Source organism: Schistocerca serialis, unplaced genomic scaffold (assembly GCF_023864345.2).
Source record: "Schistocerca serialis cubense isolate TAMUIC-IGC-003099 unplaced genomic scaffold, iqSchSeri2.2 HiC_scaffold_1407, whole genome shotgun sequence".
In the NCBI taxonomy this organism is placed as follows: domain Eukaryota; kingdom Metazoa; phylum Arthropoda; class Insecta; order Orthoptera; family Acrididae; genus Schistocerca; species Schistocerca serialis.
Genome location: NW_026047633.1, coordinates 446,970 through 464,585, shown reverse-complemented (window position 1 = coordinate 464,585; position 17,616 = coordinate 446,970). Strand labels below are relative to the sequence as shown.

The 17,616-nt window shown below is 44.2% G+C and overlaps 1 protein-coding gene across 1 annotated transcript in view; it reads left to right on the top strand.

Annotated features, from left to right (window-relative positions):
* The first annotated feature begins 741 nt into the window (after positions 1 to 741).
* LOC126442783 (ankyrin-3-like) overlaps positions 742 to 17,616 on the top strand; it is a 240,248-nt gene continuing 223,373 nt past the window's right edge. The window contains exon 1 of the mRNA XM_050090817.1: positions 742 to 918. The gene's annotated coding sequence lies outside the window, so the exon portion shown is untranslated. The remainder of the gene's footprint in view (positions 919 to 17,616) is intronic.

Genomic DNA, 17,616 nt, shown 5'->3' with positions numbered 1-17,616 from the left:
CTGTGGTTATTTCCAACTTTTGGATTGAATTTAAAAAAACATTTTCAATGGGCATTGTGTGAAATGAAGCCAAAGAAGTGACTGACGGTTCTCGAAAATTTGTTTCAGCAACGTGGGACATGTATTCTGAGATAGAAAACAAGATTTCAAAGGTTCATACGTGTCAATAACTTTTGTAACTCCTGGCAACAATGACAACCATCTAGTTTTAATACTACCAAGAACTTTCCCGTATCCAGTATCAACGAAATCACAGAAAGATTTCAGTTGGTCCACACGTTGAGGGTAAATGTGTGTCGTGCTCAGTGTAACTTGTTTTAAGTTAGAGCAAGTAGTACGTGAGCCCAGGCACCGATGACCTCAGCATTGATATCCCTGTAACGTTCTTTAACGACAACTTGTCACACTCGTCCGTCATTTCTGGAGTAGGAAATGATCGATACGAATCGCGAAGCTCGCGCGTAAGTCACTGGCACTCAGCACGATGACGGAAGATGTGTTCACACCTCTCCTCGTCCCGTGACCAAAATGCAGCGTCTTTGTTCCATCTTTGCGTTCACCAAAAGCGGTACTGGGAAATCGGTTGACGAAATCCGGTTTTTGGGGCGCCAGGCGAAAGGGGGGGGGGGGGTGTTGCCAGCTGTATAGCGCGGTTCGAGATAAAGGACTGCGGCGTGGATGGGACGCAGGCGGTCCGGCAGTGCCGACACAGACGTAGACGCCCTGCTGCAGCCGTTCCCTCGCCTGCCGCGCGAGCTGGCAACGCCGCCCCGTGACGTCAGCGCTGGGTGGGGCAGCCGGCTGTCTGTGCGGTCCAGTTGTGACGCAGCAGCCTGGAGGGAAGCAGCGTGCCACGTTGTCCTGCCTGCCCAGACAGAGCTCGTGTATCTTGTGTCTCCACGGGAATACCTCAGAAAGGTAAGGCAGGAATTTATGGGAGCGGCGGATGTTCTGCACGCTTTTGTGTGGTTTTTGTCGCGTAACTCACTTACTGCTCTTGTCGAATACTTGTCTTAATTTGAAAAATTACGACCGCTACGAACAAAGGGGTGGCTAACAGTGTGTTAAATTACCGTCTTGAGTGTTCAGTACTTTATAGGTCGTTACTTGTGATATTGCTCCAGTCTGTGAAAACTTGAGCGAGAATAACGTGGAACGAATGGAAAATAACGCCACATTCAGTCGGCTAGTGTTTCGATGTGCCAGTGTAGATTTCCACGGAATTCACGTACAACAGGCATTTAAAATGAAAACCTCACGTTCTTGATTATGTTCGTAGGACGCAAGTTTACGAAAACCATCAAACGGAGAACTTTGTAGTAAGCGTGTTTTAGTGCGACAAGGCGTGTAGCGGCTTGCAGGCGTGGCAGAAATTTATTTTTTTATGTTTCGCGTAATGTGGCCGAATTCAGACATGTAAAATGTTGTCAAGATGTACTCATTCAGAGGTATAATCTCAAATTGCAGTTGTCACGCAGTAGGAGAAGTACCGAAGTTGGAAACATTGCGCGTCGCGAGGTAACGTGACTAAGGGCGCTGAAATACGCGGACGTTAGTCGGACAGTATTTCAGAATGAGGGCAGTTACAGACTTCCAAGAAACTGCACGCAAGACTACGAGAACTGGAGAGATTTTTCCGCTACCCCCCGGCCACGTTGTAGCTGTTCATGGAGTCAACTTAGACATCAGACGTATCGTTGTAGTTTATCAGTACCTACCTATTCGCGACGCAGTTTGCAGACAGTATCCCCACACCCTGTAGGGTATCTTCGTGGTTTAGCAATTTTAATGGCCAGTGGTGTATTATTCAGACAACATTCTGCATCACTAGAAATAAGTCTTCTCGCCACGGCAACTAAAGACAGTCTCTCTAATTTAGATTTTTTTCACAGTTTCCGGAAAATATTGAAGTTGCTTTTTTGAATTTGTACTGAGGCACAATTTTACTTTCACTGTGTAAAGGAGTGTTGTCGCTTTTTGAACTTTCATCAGGTCCAGTGTGTAATTTTGATTATGTGAGGCAAGTGTATGTGACACCCATTGCCCCGGGGGGAGGGGCGGTTTGAATGGAATAAGACGATTTCAAATGTGAAGAAACAGGACACCTGTTGCGTTACACAATTTTTATCGGAACTAGTGTGCTCTTTCTTCACATCGACATTCTTCAAAAACAGACGTTGAAAATGAACAAAACTCTAAACGACAAAACTGGTCGCTGCAGTGGACTCGGGGAACTGCTGGCGTAATCGGCGCCCAGCGCTACGAACAGAAACGGCAAACTTTCAGATTCACGACCCAGTTCTGGCGCTACAGCTGCAGGGTCGATGGCGTTTGCAGAAATGAAAAAGCAGGGAAGTCGACGTGAAGTGTTGCGGACAAATCCGATACGTGACGAAACCGAACGATGGACCCACGAGACACCTTTCAGTGTGCCACTTACATGCAGTTACCGCAGCTTGCACGGTGGTTGTCGGGAGGCGTGGACATCCGTCGTTTTCCTTTCAGTTCTTGCTCTGAGGGGGATAGCTTGTTGATGTACAGAGTATCCAATAATAAATCAAGACTCCAACGGACAGCTCTAAAACCGGCAGTGTACTTACAACGTGCAGCCCATATTTTTATAGGCAGGCACGTTGATGATTTGGCGCTGATATATCGATACTTTCCTCGATACATGGGGAGCAGATAACGGTATTTTACTAAATATCGATACATTGGATACTGTACATTTTAAAAATATCAAGTCATAGGCAAGCTCTATCATTCCGCAATCGACGTCTGTTAGAACCCGTCGTGCGGCCATCAGGACGTCGGAAACCCTTTCCCAGGAGCCACCTCAGTACAGGTGACAGCGGCGCCAACCCGCCGCCCTTTTATACCTTGTATACGCGATACTGCTGCAATCTGTATGTGTAGATATCGCTATCCCATGACCTTCTGTCAGCTCAGCCTGTCTCTGCCTGGAAGCACCCGGGTGGTTCTACAGCGCAAAAGACCTGCTGTCAATTAGAAATCAGACTACTCGAAATTGTACGTAGACGGAATAGATTTTAAATAAGCTAAACATTTATTCAAAACAACTGATGCCTTGTCATCCACAAACTAAATACTTTCCTTAGTGAAGTGTGGTTTCACATTTTAATGAACAATATGATCAAATAGCACACCATCGACTGCTAGACACATTTGGAATCGCTGTTTGAGCGAGAGAGATGTACTGGACTAGCTACATTGGATGATACGTTGTCGTGTGGTCTGGCGCGTATCATCTGACATACCTGGGGTTCATGACAGACTCTATCTTTCAGTGCTCCCCGTAGAAAGAAATCCATTTGAGTCATATCAGGGCACCTGGCTGGCCTTTGTACTGCAGCATTCCGTCCCATACAACGGCCAGGAAACTTTCCATTCATTGGTCGCTTTGGAGCAGGCGAAGAGTCTGGGCAGTGGTCGTGTTCGATCCACATACAGTGTCGCTTGTCCACGGAACTACCTCCAGAAGAATAGGCTCGATGTTAGTAAGAATATGTGCATACGTATTTCCATTTAATCACCCCGTGGAAGAAGTAAGGTCCCACAGTATAATTTCGTATCGTGCCAAATCATACATTGGTAATTCAATACCGCTAGTATTCTACCTGATGAAGCGAGCGCACATTTTCAGAATCGTTTGCCATGCACTGCAGCGCAGAAAGACAAAATTTTGAGCCACGTTCAAAATCACGTCCTCAGGAGTTCCCAGTGGAGTGTCAGATGGTAAGGGTGGCATTAATGTAAATGCGGGGTGCGAGAGACACTCGTCTGCCTGACCCCTCATTCAATGAACACAGGATATCTTAAAGAATACCCGGTCTGCATTTAAATTCCTTCGTCCGTTTCTGAAGGGTTGCCCTGCAAGGCAAAGGAATTTCTCGCTTTCGCAAATAAGTGTATGCTTTAGGTGACAGAGCTCTTAAAGTTAATGGATGGGCAATGTCCTCCGAATTCCACTTTGCCCTTTTATTTTCATTTAATAGACATCTTATTTGTGCCGGTGTAAAACACTTTGACAATACACTATTTACACTTTTGTGCAATACGGCTTTTGCTTTCACGTCAGATGACTCTTCTGCCCGCTTCAGCGGAAGAACACGTCGGAGATCTTTCGTTTTACTTCGTAAGGCTGCATCACATTTTTTAGTGCCGCTTCTTTCTGTGCATTCAGTTTTTTTAAAAGTTCAATCTCGGCCCTCAGTTCCTTAATTTCCAAATTCTTATTCACTACTTCAGTGGGTTCATGAACGCAGTCTGTACATGCGGTTCGGTCGACTTTCTTTCTTTCGGCGGCACAGTTTCTAAAGCTGTCAGAGATAGCTTTTGCAAACTTCTTACTCCACAGCATTGTGCACGTCTTCCGGATCTCTAAAGCATAAATTTAATTTTAATTTTATTATTCGTAAAATTACTTACCGAGTAGGCCTACTACTCCTAAAAATTACTATACAACTGCATTAATTTCTCACTAAAAATCAGATCAATTGACAAAAGCGATTAAATATGAGTGGCATAAGCGGCTGCAATAGCCCAGTTTGATAAAATGTAAATATACAATGTAAGAGGAAATACAGGTATACGAACCCTTAACCTCAAAGACGGGAGTCAGAAACCATACCACTACGCTGCGAAGTCAACTGGTGAGCATCAGCTATTGTTACAGAAGTAAATGTAAACAAATTACGCGAAATATGATGGTTTTGTCATTTTAACTATATACTAGCTTTAAAATACTCAACATATCGAGAATACTTAAAGAAACGGCTATTTCTAAGACAAATGTAGCTATTACATCCAGGAGGAAAAGCAAATACACTTGAGCAACATTATTTATTGCCTGTACAATATAGCGAGTCATTCACTCCCGTAAAGCAATATAGTAATGCGTCAAAAGGCATTGCATTTATGTGAATTCGTTTTTATTACGGTAATTTTTCAGTTTCAATTATTGAAAGTGTTATGTATGTGCAGACGTCTTACCCTTTCGTTTACATCGCCGCTTTCCGCAATTTCTTGTCCACGCCAGTTCTGAATGTTTATGCAGGGGATTGCTGCTGGTAATAACTTCTTTCTTGAAGGTAACCCCAGAAGCTCATTTCTCAAATCCCGTTCACAATCTTCTGGCCGATAAGGAGCTGACCACACACGTGCAGTTTTCACATTCACTTTGTCCTTGCGTTTGCACCGAACCATCCATTCACGTCGCAAGTGCTCATCCTTGGGAAACACGTGATAAGTAGCATCAGTCGTCGTCCGAGCACCATTGATGCAATGTGCCGCGGCACACTTACAGCGAGCCTTGATCGTGGCTGTCTCAAAATTGAATGCTCGGCGCTGCAGCCTCCTCCCCTCTCCGTGACGTCAAGGCGCGCGAGGGCGTCTGCGAGTTTTTTACTCGCTTGGGGCCGGAATGGCCTGCCTGCTTTTCCTATATGCCTCGGTTCCGAAATGCCGTGTCGGCGTTTCCGCGGCGCGCGCCTTAAATCGGTGGCGACGCACTGTGCATGCCCATCCGGGCAGCGTTCATTTTTGGGTAAATGAGTTGGCACCACTGCGAGACAGCAGACGATAGCCATCTCCCGAAACACGACATTGTGGAGTAAATTACATCAACACAGGAACAGAAATCAAAAGCCAAGGTTGCTACATAAATTACGAATATACATCAGTACCGAATAGCTGTTCATCTAAAGGCATTTTCATCTACAATTCCCTCCTAAATGGATGGATATATTCCAAAGCGATTATAAACGAAATGTGGTGCAATTATACCGGAGAACTGAAGACTTGCTCTTCCATTGTGTTTCCTCTAAGAGGTAAAAGTTCCCCTTGATTGGGTGGATTGAAGCGCAACCATTCTTGTGATACGAGTAATTTTTTTTGTTTTTACGGCAACAACTAATTTGTGTAATGTCGGCACTAGTTTTTAGCCATACAAAAGTCGCTATGGTTGATCAAATTACCTATTTTGAGAAACTGCTTGCAATGATGGATTTATACTCCAAATTTCGTAGTGCACTTTCTTGGCGGCTCTGGCAAACCGCGTGGTTTATTTTCGGTCGCCTTTGTCATGCGTCCAATAGCGGTAAGGCTGACTTGTGTGTAAACTACAATCCTTTCTCTTTGAGACGGGCAACATTAGCCCCCAGTTCTCTCTGTGCCGACTGTTTAATACAATCCGTGATTGCAACAGAGGTGACTGAGCCATTTTTACCCCAAAGATCGCAATTCTTTGCATTGTGCAGATTTTCCTGTGATGTGGTGCGCTTGTCGATCATCTCTGAATAACATATTCGTACATGTCCACAGAGCATTTCACACGGTGGATTACTGTCGACTGTTGAAGGAGATGGAAACGTGTGGAATAGGTTCCCATGTATGTGAGTGGACCTCAGCTCTTAAGTGACAGAACCCAGTATGTTGTCCTCAGTGGCGAGTGTTCGCCAGAGGCAGGAGTGCTCCAGAAAAGGGTGGTGGGGCCGCTGTTACTGTCTGTATACATAAATGGTCTGGTGGACAGGTATCTGCAGCTGTTTGCTGACTGTCCCCTAGTGTACAGTAAGATGTCGTCGTTGAGTGAGTGTAGGAGGACACAAGGCGAGTTGGACAAAATTTCTAGTTGGTGTGACGAATGGCAGCCATCTGTAAATGTAGAGAAACGTAAGTTGATGCAGGTGAGTAGGAAAAACAGACACGTAGTGTTGAGGTGTTCCGCTAGACACAGAGGCGTCGCTTAAATGTCTGAGCGAAAATTCGCAAAGTGATACGAAATGGGACGAGCGTGAGAGGACTGTGGTAGGGAAGGCGGGAGGTCGACTTTAGTTTGTTGGGAGAATTTTAGGAAAGTGTGGTTGGCCTGTAGATGAGGCTGCATGTAGGCCGCTGGTGCGACCTATTCTCGAGTACTGCTAGAGTGTTTGGTGTTCGCAACAGGTATAATTAAAGGAAGACAGCTATAGGACTGAGAGCTGAGCTGATATTTTTGCTACCGGTAGTTTAGAGTGACGCAGAGGTATTGTGCAGAAGCTTCAGGAACTCGAATCGGAATCACTGGAGGGGAGGCGAAATTCTTTTCGAGGAACTCTGTTGAGAAAATTTAGAAAACTGTTTTTTGACGCTGACTGCAGAACAATTCTAGTTCCGGCAATGTACACTTGAGACAAGGCGTGTGAAGATAGGGTGAGAGGTGTTGTCGCTCGTACAGAGGCATACAGGCAGTCGTTTCTCCCTCGCTCTACTTGGGAGCGGAACGGAAAAAGCAGTTGAGAACTTTTTATATGTACCAGTTACTAGTATTGTTTCATATGGTTGCTGCTCCACCTACATTGATTATTTTGTTCTGAATGCAGCAGTTTTATTAGGTCTGTAGTTTCTAGTTGGTATTTCACTTGTCTTTGAAGCTTCTTACTGGCTCTCTCGCTTGGCATCAGCCTTTAACTTGCATCAGCTGTGGAGAGAGGTTCCCGCGACATTGGTTAAAGTTCAGCAATGCCAGATCTATACAAGTATTTTGATATTTGTAAGTGAACATGCGATAATGAATCAACACTGTATTTCTTACAGGCACCTGATTTCTTTCTGGCATGATCTAATTTATGCATTGCATTAGATACAGGAAATACAGTACTTTTTTGAGACTGGTCTAAAGTTACGGTTTAAGTGTTTGTACTACAACTGAAAGAGAAATTTTACTCGGAAGCAGCGTAGCTGGTGTACACATTAAGTTTACTTAGACCTTTCTAAGTATAAATGTAAAGTTTTACGCCTTCTGTAGTGGTGTGTAACTTATTTTGTGTCCAGAATTTTCAGAAAATGCAAAAAGTTGCACAAAGTTAACACGACTGAGTATAGTAGTTGTGCAGGATGCCGCCTGCCACAGACCATATGGTGGGTTGCAAAGTTTGTAAGCAGATGGAAATGAATGTTCCAGTGGATGTATCTCTTGTTGCATGCATGATTATATGAGCACATGTGATGATTATTATGCAGCGGGTAGTTTGTGTGTGTGTGTGTGTGTGTGTGTGTGTGTGTGTGTGTGTGTGTGTGTGTGTGTCTGTCAGGGAGAGTCGACCTGGTGCCCTTGTTGTATTTGAAATATGTCGACCGACTTATTGTGTACGAAGGAGTGACTTTTATATCTTTTGTCGGTATGTCAGGAAATTTCCATGTTACTGGTCTGAATCACTTAGCTGTCTGGTGAGGAAATTGTATTTCAGTACTTAGAGATACGTTTAGTTTCTAGTGTTTTCTTCCTAAGTGACAGAAGGAATTGGTACCCAGAGAAGGTAGTTTCAGGGGTGTGTTTGAATGTAGATGAAGGATTGGGTGGCAACTGCATGCCGAGGTGAAAGGAGGCGGATCTGTGGAGTGAATTATGAGGAAAACCAAATGAATTTGTTAGGAGATGGAGTGCCCCTATTTTTAATGGGAGAAGGCTGAAGTTTTTGATTATGGGCTAGTGCTGTGGGTCTGTCTGTAATACGCTGGTTAACCCGTATCGCAGAAGCGAGATTTCTAGATTTGTGACTTGTCGCTCAGAAGAAGTGTATTCCGAATTGTTGGCAGTTTTGCGGCTGTGACAGTTTCTTTCATTTGGTGTGTGTGTGTGTGTCTCGATAGTAGAGAGTAAGTGTGTCGATGTTTTGTGCAGGAGCCTTTCTGATGCAGAGCGAGGCCGGAGGCTGATAGAGGCGGCTAAGGAGGAGGCGGTGGAGGAGGTGCGGGCGTTGCTCGCGGCTGGGGCGGACGTGGGGGCGAGGGGCGGGGGCGGGTGGACCGCCCTGCACTGCGCTGCATGGAGAGGCGACGCGGCTGTGATGCGGCTGCTGCTCTCTGCGGCGTCCGACCCCAACGCCAGGACTCAGTGGGGGCTGACGCCGCTGCACTTGGCGGCACTGAATGGCCAGGCAGAAGCGGCGGCTGCGTTGCTGCAGGCCGGAGCCGACAGGGGGGTGAGGACTGATAGTGGGAGCACCGCCCTGGACTTCGCCCGGCAGCGAAACCGGCAGCAGCTCGTCGAGATGCTAAGAGAGCATTAATACGTGCCAGTAGTACTTCATTGTACAGGGTATTAAAATAAAAAATTGAAAAAAAAAAGATCGCTTTCTCTATTCATTTCTACCTTTTGCAGTCCACACAATTACTCCAGTAACACCACAACTACTGCAACAACAGGAGACATCTGTAACCCAACGTGACAAACCTTCCTTTTCAGAATTCACTCTGTAAAACATTTCACAAGCAATTTCTGCAAAAGCTCGGCAACAATTGCAAAATACTCCCTCATTCATAAACTGCACTTCTCTCTCCCTCTCTGTCTTGTGTTTCTCGTCCCACATACAATATTCAAACAGCTTACAAGAATACAGCCGACCTCTCTCACAACCGCCTGCATTTCGAAATGTAAACACCCAATCTCTTCCAAGACACAAATGCGAGAATACCGGTTGTTGTGCGTTAATGTTAGTTCTTTGCACCAGTCTCCTACATTACCTAAATACTGCAAACTATTTGCTAGCAGTGTCTATGGTGCTACATCACATCACTGTGAACTGCACCATTCTCATATTACTGCCATATAAGCTGTTCAGTTAGAATGTATCTTCTCTTGCGACCTCACACTGAATTCACTTCTGTGCGTGCACTGCACAAGTACTTTTCATGTTTAATTGCAATGTCACATTGGTAGCAGTGCTCACACCACATCATGCTCACACCATCTGGGGCCTTCTTGCCAGCTCACCTTCAAATAAAGAGAATTGAAGAACCACCTAAAATCATTCGACTCCCAAACACCTCACTTGCTGCTCTTACAGAACAACCTACCATCTCTCAAGGAATTACACTCAATCACGTGGGACATGCAGCCATCACTGGAATTATACAGCAGTTTCGCCAAATTACACTTTTGCGTCTCTGTACACGCTTTGGAAGCAGACCACATTTAGAACATTCATTCCCCTGTCCGCTGTGATACAATTAGACTTGGCATCCCCGTGCGAGCATGTGTGACCAAAGCGGCAGACTGCATTCTGAACAAGAGCTTCTGTGGCCCTCATGTGGCGGCGTTACACACGGAAGCTCCTCAACATTCTCTGTGAGGAAGCAGCGGCGCCAGGAGACAGTATTGACTTGATGAGTGACCTCCGCGGCATTGATGAATACTTCAGGCTCTGCCAGTTGATCCTCAACATAAATAAATGTAATATACTGTGCATACACAGGAAAAGAAATCCACTACTGTACAATTACGCTGCTGATCACAAATTGCTGGAAACAGTCAGTTACGTAGGAGTAACTATCCAGAGCCAGCCTACGTGGAATGACACCACTTACTAAGAAACTGCGGCAGGTCTTTCCTCAGCAATTCCATAATCATATGTTTTGGGCTCCTAAATCCAAATTTAATGCTTCCTGCCCTGTAGTATGTCGACTTAAGAACGAAAGCTCAAAATTTTCCGACTTTTCTCAGATTTTAATTTCTTTCACAAAGACTACGTGTTTCTCAAAGTTGAAAACCCGACACAAAATTAAATTGGACAAACTCTTCTACAACATGCAGCAATCAGCAGTGATTTTCTGACAACGAGTGGTGACCGCGCTAGAGCGTCCTGAAAAAACGGTGACTCCCCAAAATTCGGATCGCGCCTAACGCCATTCACCTGTTGCACTCTGCTATTACGGCACTTTGGAACGGTAAGGCACGCGTCAGCAGACGGAAAACAGCCCAGAACTCCATCTGTGTTCTTCGCATCGTCAAACACAATAGCACTCACGGCAGACATCTGCTGTCCAAACAGACGTCATATATTTTGAAACGTGTTCGCATTTATTTAAACTAGTGCTTGTAAGTGTGTGGTTGGTATCTGAGAAATGGCTAAAATTTGTTTTGATAACGAAATACGTAAATCTCAGTCCAGTGCGACAGAAATGTGTAAAAATTAAATTTTGAACGGAAGTATGCGAAGCACATGCTACACGATGCGAAATCCAGGCTAGCCCGTACAGTGACCAATTTGCCTGCGAGAGCGCAGGTGGTTTTCAATGTAATTTATACATACCATTTATCTGCAAAACAGATAACTCGATTTAAAATATTGGTCCTGAATATTGTAAATCTTTATCTTCAGACTTGTAAACAATAACTGCACCAGATCTGCTATCGTATTAATAGTGCAAATGAAGATAAAATGTAACGCATCCCGCTTTGTGTCAAAACTGCTCCAAAATTCACAAGATAACGCCTTTCTGAAATAATTTAGGGATTCGGAAAGTCTGAAATGATAATTTCACAGATACATTCTGGTGTGAGGCGGAGGACAGTTAGAGTACCACAGCTGTTCCGGCCTTTTCCTGTTGCAGTCGCGATGCTAGAAATATCTTTGGACTACTCGTCTATTAAGAGCTCTGAATGGAAAGTAAGAAACCCGGAGAACATCTGGCGTGCATTTCGTCGCCATGTTACAGTTTTAGGTGGAACCTTTAACCTGTCACCTCTGCAGTGGGCGACATAGGTGGCCGAGACTGACGGCAGGGCCAGGGAATCGTGAGAAACTGATCCAAGTGCTTTACTCAAAAACTACCTCGGGCCATTAATCTGAGAAACGAGTCTTGAAGACAGCATCTTAGACATGCAAGTGACAAATAGACCCGAACTTTTCGAATCTGTTAGGGTAGAACGGGGAATCAGCTATGCCAAGACCGTTACAGTGTTACCGAATACGACCGTAACCATAAATAGAAAATAAGTTGGGAATATTATTGTGCTTAGCAAGAGCGACGAGAAACAGGCTTCAGGTTACCTTTCCTCTGCAGCAGCAACAGCGCTGGTATCAGTGGAAGAAGTTGAAGAGCATTGTGAAATACGCTTCAGACAGGTGTGTACCGACCAAATGCGTTTCAAGCCCGGTTTCACAGCGATGAGTTTACAGCACTTCTTTTCATTTAAGTATGCGTCTGCGCACGCCAGATCACGAGACAACAAAGAAATTTCCGAGATCCGAATTTCATCGATAAAAATGACGCCAAAGAAACAGTTATTTCCGGAAAGAGCAACATAATTGTAACATGTTGCATTACTCCCTACGTAACGAAAGCCCGTGTAAACATTCGGTCTTGTCTGTAAGGCAGAAACGCTTACGACACTGTTATTCACGTGCAAACAGCAACAGGTGGCGTCAGACAGCCCGCGCAGACGGCCGGCGCAGTCGCCGAGGGGAAACTGGCAGGTGGGGGAGCGACGCAGAATGCGGGCAGCGAATCCGGCAGAGGGTCGCGCATGCGCAGAAGCAGCGGCGGGGCGGGAGCAGGCGGTAGGGGCGGTCCGACCACGGCGGCGGAGAAAAGACCGGCCACACGACAGGGGGGCCGAAATTAAATCAGGACGATCACTTCCGGCATAAAATGTGTAATACTGTTTAGCGATTACTGCTCCAGTTGTACTCAACAGTTCCAAAGTCGGTGATGATCGCAGACACCAGCGTCCGGCTGCCATTTAATGTCCCAATATTACAAAGATATTTTCACCCGCTCTCGCAGCAATTTCGCAGTTATGTCAGAGCACGCTACATGTATCTAATGGCAGCCCACGATGTACTAACACTAAACATAACTTCGATAACAACCTCTGTTAAAATTAGTGCTCTGGATGATTTAATACATGTAATGTTTTATTTTTGCAGCAAGTCTCTCAATGACATCGTCTGACTTTCAAGCTGTCATTACTATCCATGCAGAAGTAAACAGCGCAACGGCAGTTCTTTTAAGGGATGGGTTTACACCTGAAAACGTCCAACTTTATCCCAGCAGACGTGCAATTGCATGTTCTGTCGCTGAGACATTCCGCTTAAATATTTACGCGCCATCCTGGACTGACGTTACACATGCACGATCGGACTATTTTTTTTAATCAGGATGTCCCACGTCTTTTGGTAAATGTGTGTATGCTAAGCACACGCTACACGATGCGAATTAGAGGCTACTCAGTATATCGAACAATTCGCCTGCAAGAGAGCAGGCCGATTTCAATCTAATTTGTATATGTCATTTGTCTGCTAAACAAATTACTCTGATTAAAATGTTGGCCCTGAATATTGTTAAGCTTTGTGTTTAGACTTCATTTACCTGTTTGAAACATCTGAAATGATATATTTTCACAGATACATTGTGACAGTCACTGTACCTTACAGTGGACATGAACGTTGATTCTAATTAAATTTGTTGGCCTAGCTGTGTGAACGGAACGCTCCTCTGTTCTGGAACCAGTTGCTATTAAGAGAGTGACGGAACTGTCAAAAACGTACGGCACAGGTCCAGCGCGACAGCCGTCTGGAGGCAGAAACGGTGCCAGCATCACAGAACCGGCAGACGGATTCGATACGCCCGCGCATGCGCAGAAGTACGCCTTCTGCTTCTCGCTCGGGTGGCCACCGGCCAAGTGGAGAGCTTCGTAATGCAGATTTTGCGCCTTTTGCGGTGAGTAACTCTTCACGAACACAGTAACTAAAGGATGCAGAAAAAGAGCCTGGAGGACGCATTGTCAAAGGCGTTGCGAATGTGGTCACCTCTCTAAACCTCTGCACTCCCTCCGCATCAAACAAGAGAGCTCCAAGGGAAAGATTTTTCAGCCATCGACTCAGAAGGTGCGACACCCTTCTGTGGCGCCCTGAAAAATCTGACTGCAGGTCTGGACACGGAAGCCGTAGGTGAGCGGCGCGCCGTTACACGCACTCACTGCACGCACTTCTCGCCAGTGTCGGCTTCGAGGCCTGACAGACTCCACACCACAGCGGGCTGTGAGTAGCTGTGCAGGATTACGACGCAGCCCCTGTCAGGTTCTCTGACCGTGACACTGTAGTTGTGAAAGCAAAAGGTCTACCTCGTCCCAAAATAATTGGCAGAGGATAATGGAAATTAAATTGTAACCTCCTCCACATAACATCGGTGAATATACATTTCATTGCTCGGTACAAACGCTTCTTCCGTAACGCGAGTGCGTCGCGGCTGAATCTTGCAAAATCCGGTGTTCGGAAATTATTTACAAATGTCGCCTACAGGATTGAAGTAAAGCGTGAACTTCATTTTGAATTATTTGAAACGTGTAAGAATAATTAGTAATTCTCACTACATCATTCAAAAAAATAATTCGTTCACGTGACATATCAGACAGTAAATAATACAAAACATGTTGGCAAGTCCTAGATACGACTTACTTATCTACAGAATTTTCATTTGGGGAATAGTAAACAGTCATGTATAAAATGCTATACAGGCAGCCATGTCCTCCAGATAAACTCATGTGTGTTAACTGGAGAAACACTGGCCACGGTGGCTGGAAAGGAACAAGTAGGGGCGAAGCCTTCGACTGCAGGCGACGGACTAACTGGGCGACATTTTGGAAGAAAATTTCCTCCAACTGACAGCAAAGCGAGGCCGTGGAGATGGTGTAAAAAGCGTGTGGTGACAAAGTTAAAAAAGAAACTGGAGAGTCGAAACGGAAAGAAACAACATACTGATGTTCAGTGTGTGATGTTGCGCTGTGCAAGGCAGAATGCTTTGAATCGTTTCACGCTCTAACAATATACCAGCACTTGCAAAGTAAGTTAGAAATCAGATTAATAATGTTGCTCACGCAGCATATGTTATCTTTATCGGGCAACATCAAAGTTATTCACTTTGGATGGTATCGTCAGAATGGAAATAATGAGGTCACTGCAAGAAGAGTCATTAATTTGGCACTTACGTTGAATGGATTCCCACGTAGATTTCGTCCAAGTCGTTATGGCTCATCTTGTTGATTCTAGGGTGATTCCACTTTGACTGCTAGAAGGTCCAGATCTGTGTTTTAGCAATATTTGAAGACCTAACAAATGCGTTTTTGCGGAAATTCTTAATGATCAAACAATCCCAGATCAGAATAATGGTATGGTAGAAGTAATTTTTGACTTGGTGTTCACGATCCACATTCTTATTAAACTTCTTGTAAATTCACATATACTTCTTCTTAATTGTCAAATCAAGAAAACGGTTTTGTATCAATCTTCGTATACTTGATTTCCACTTTAACGAAATACAAGACTTGACTGTTCTTTTATAAAGAGAAATAACAACTTCTGCCAAAGCGAAACAAAGACTGCTCTGTGCGCATTCGCGCCAAAGTGGTTACAATTAAGTCAAAGATTATGACAGTCTCACAGAAAAGAATACACACAAGAACCATATCACTGTAATATATCGATACATCAGAGTAGCTATACATTAATAAAAAAATGTGAATATTGTCACAAAAATATGTCTGTTACTTCGCAGAAAAGCAGTACGATATTACTGGCATCGAAAACTGGGGTTGGAATGCCGTAATGGTCACGTAAATAAAGAACCATTACAACACGAAAGCCAATTACGTATACAAATTATTTATAAAAAAATGTAAATTAATTTAGTTGTGTATTGCGATATTTTTTAATAAATACATTTGTTTGTTTTTTATAAAACATAAACCAGTCCAATATTCTTTCTACCTACAATAAATACTGCTGTAAAACTTTTTTTTCTTGTTTCAGCTACAAACTTGCAATAACAGTGTAAACTTAAGTGAAGTTGGTTACTATAATGTGTTACTTCATTTTAAAGTTTAATGTACAAGGTTAAAACGGAACATATGCGACGATTTATCTGTAACCGTTCGTGAATTTTGATTTTTTAGGAAAACGACAGAAAACCCCAGTCCGACGAGCTAGAATGTTGTTAAGAGTCCCAGACTTCGAAGTGTTGACTTGTTGTTCCGGTGAGAGGCAATAAGGCCAGGCTCACTCGATTACGGGGCCAGCGTGTGTGGCGGTGGTGTTATGACGTCACCACGGTGTGTCGGTTGATGACAGACTGAGGCAAAGAAACTGCAGGGACACTCACTGAGGTCTTGGTGACGCGACACAAAATAACAACTTTTTTCTTTTCCATTATCGTCACAATTATTGTAACATTTTCAATATGTGGAACGTTATACTGAAAGTCTAAACCGGATGTAATCACTTACCAAATGAAAGAAGAGGCTTCTGTACGTTTCAAAGCGTGCTTTTGGGCAGGGCATCTCCACTTAGCAAATAAAACACAGTTGTTGGCAGAGGAAATGGTGGCAGCCAAAAGACATTCATAACGTGCTGGAAAAGGACAGTGCCATTACTACAATTCATGTGGGGCTCTGTAGAAAACATTTGAGGCAGCAGAATGTAATGTTTAAAACGTTAATCAGATGTAATTTGTTATAAAATGAAAGTAACGAGTACTCATGATCCCTACTTCTCAAAAAGATTGTTCGAGTAGGGCATCTTCCATTTGCAGATAAAATGCAGTCATCGCCAGAGTAGACTGAAAGGCGTCCGTTAAATGCTGATAAAGAACAGGAGAATACCCCCTGTTACCACATTCCAAATAGGAAGCTGTAGACAATAGCCTTTGACGTTGCAGAGAGTAATATTAAAAAATGTTAACCACATGTAATTACTTATCCAGTGCTACAAGGAAGTACTTATTTCTCTTCATTTGGGCATCTTTCCTTGGCAAAAAAAAAATTTTAAAAATGCGGTCGATATCAGAATAAATGGCGGCAGCGACGTGGCGCTCATTAACCTGCTGGTAAGGAACAGGAGACAGCATTTGAGGCAGCAGGGTCCCATATGAACAGTGTCTGACCAGGTCTGTTTACCTACCAAGCGGAAGAAGGGAGGAGCAGCTGCGTCGCTGGAGGGTGTCCACGTGTTTGTCGTCGCTGCCGGGGGGAGAGAGGGGCGCTGGAGTTCCAGCGCCAGGAGGGTAGTTGTGAGTTGAGACGCCGAGCAGGGGACTCTGGGCAGTGCAGGCGTAAAGTTAAGAGCACCTGCGTTTGAATAAAGTGGTTTGTGTTTGAATGCTGTGAAACAGAGGAGAGAGATACGATTAACGGTTCAGAATGAAATGAGGTGTAAGGACATGAGAAGAGAGTGTGAAGAGGAATGAACGTAACATTTTTTTATTTAGTGGCACTGCAGTCGCGCTAGTTACATTAGTTTCATTGTTGAATTAGACAGCCATATCAAGGAAATTGAGATTTTTCATTAAAGATTGTTTCATTTTCACTGTGAGGGTTTTTTCATGTCTGTCAATTATTTCACTGACGTTTGTGGGAGGAAGATTTTGGTATCGCTGTCTTTCTTTGACAATGTTAATAAATGTTGTAATATGAAGTGCATACAGGTATTAATATATCTGATAATGTAAAAACATTTTGCTAAAGGCATATTTCACCAATTCCACGGTCCAAGCCATTTTTATTCAAAGCAGTGTCTCACTCAGTGGTGTGTATAAAACAGTTTGCTCGCTGTCTGGAGCATTCCATTAGGCTCTCAGCAACTGGAGTCAGAAATTTGCGACTGGAGCGCAGAGAGCAGCCAAGCACTGTGCTTCCAAGCAATTATATTACGAGGTGAGATGTTTCCATTTCAGGATCTGTTTGCTACGAAAATTATCAACGGACAGGGAACATTTCACGAACAGCATTACTTGCAGACCATTAACACACGGGGACTACTTTGCTTTTATTAATGAGAT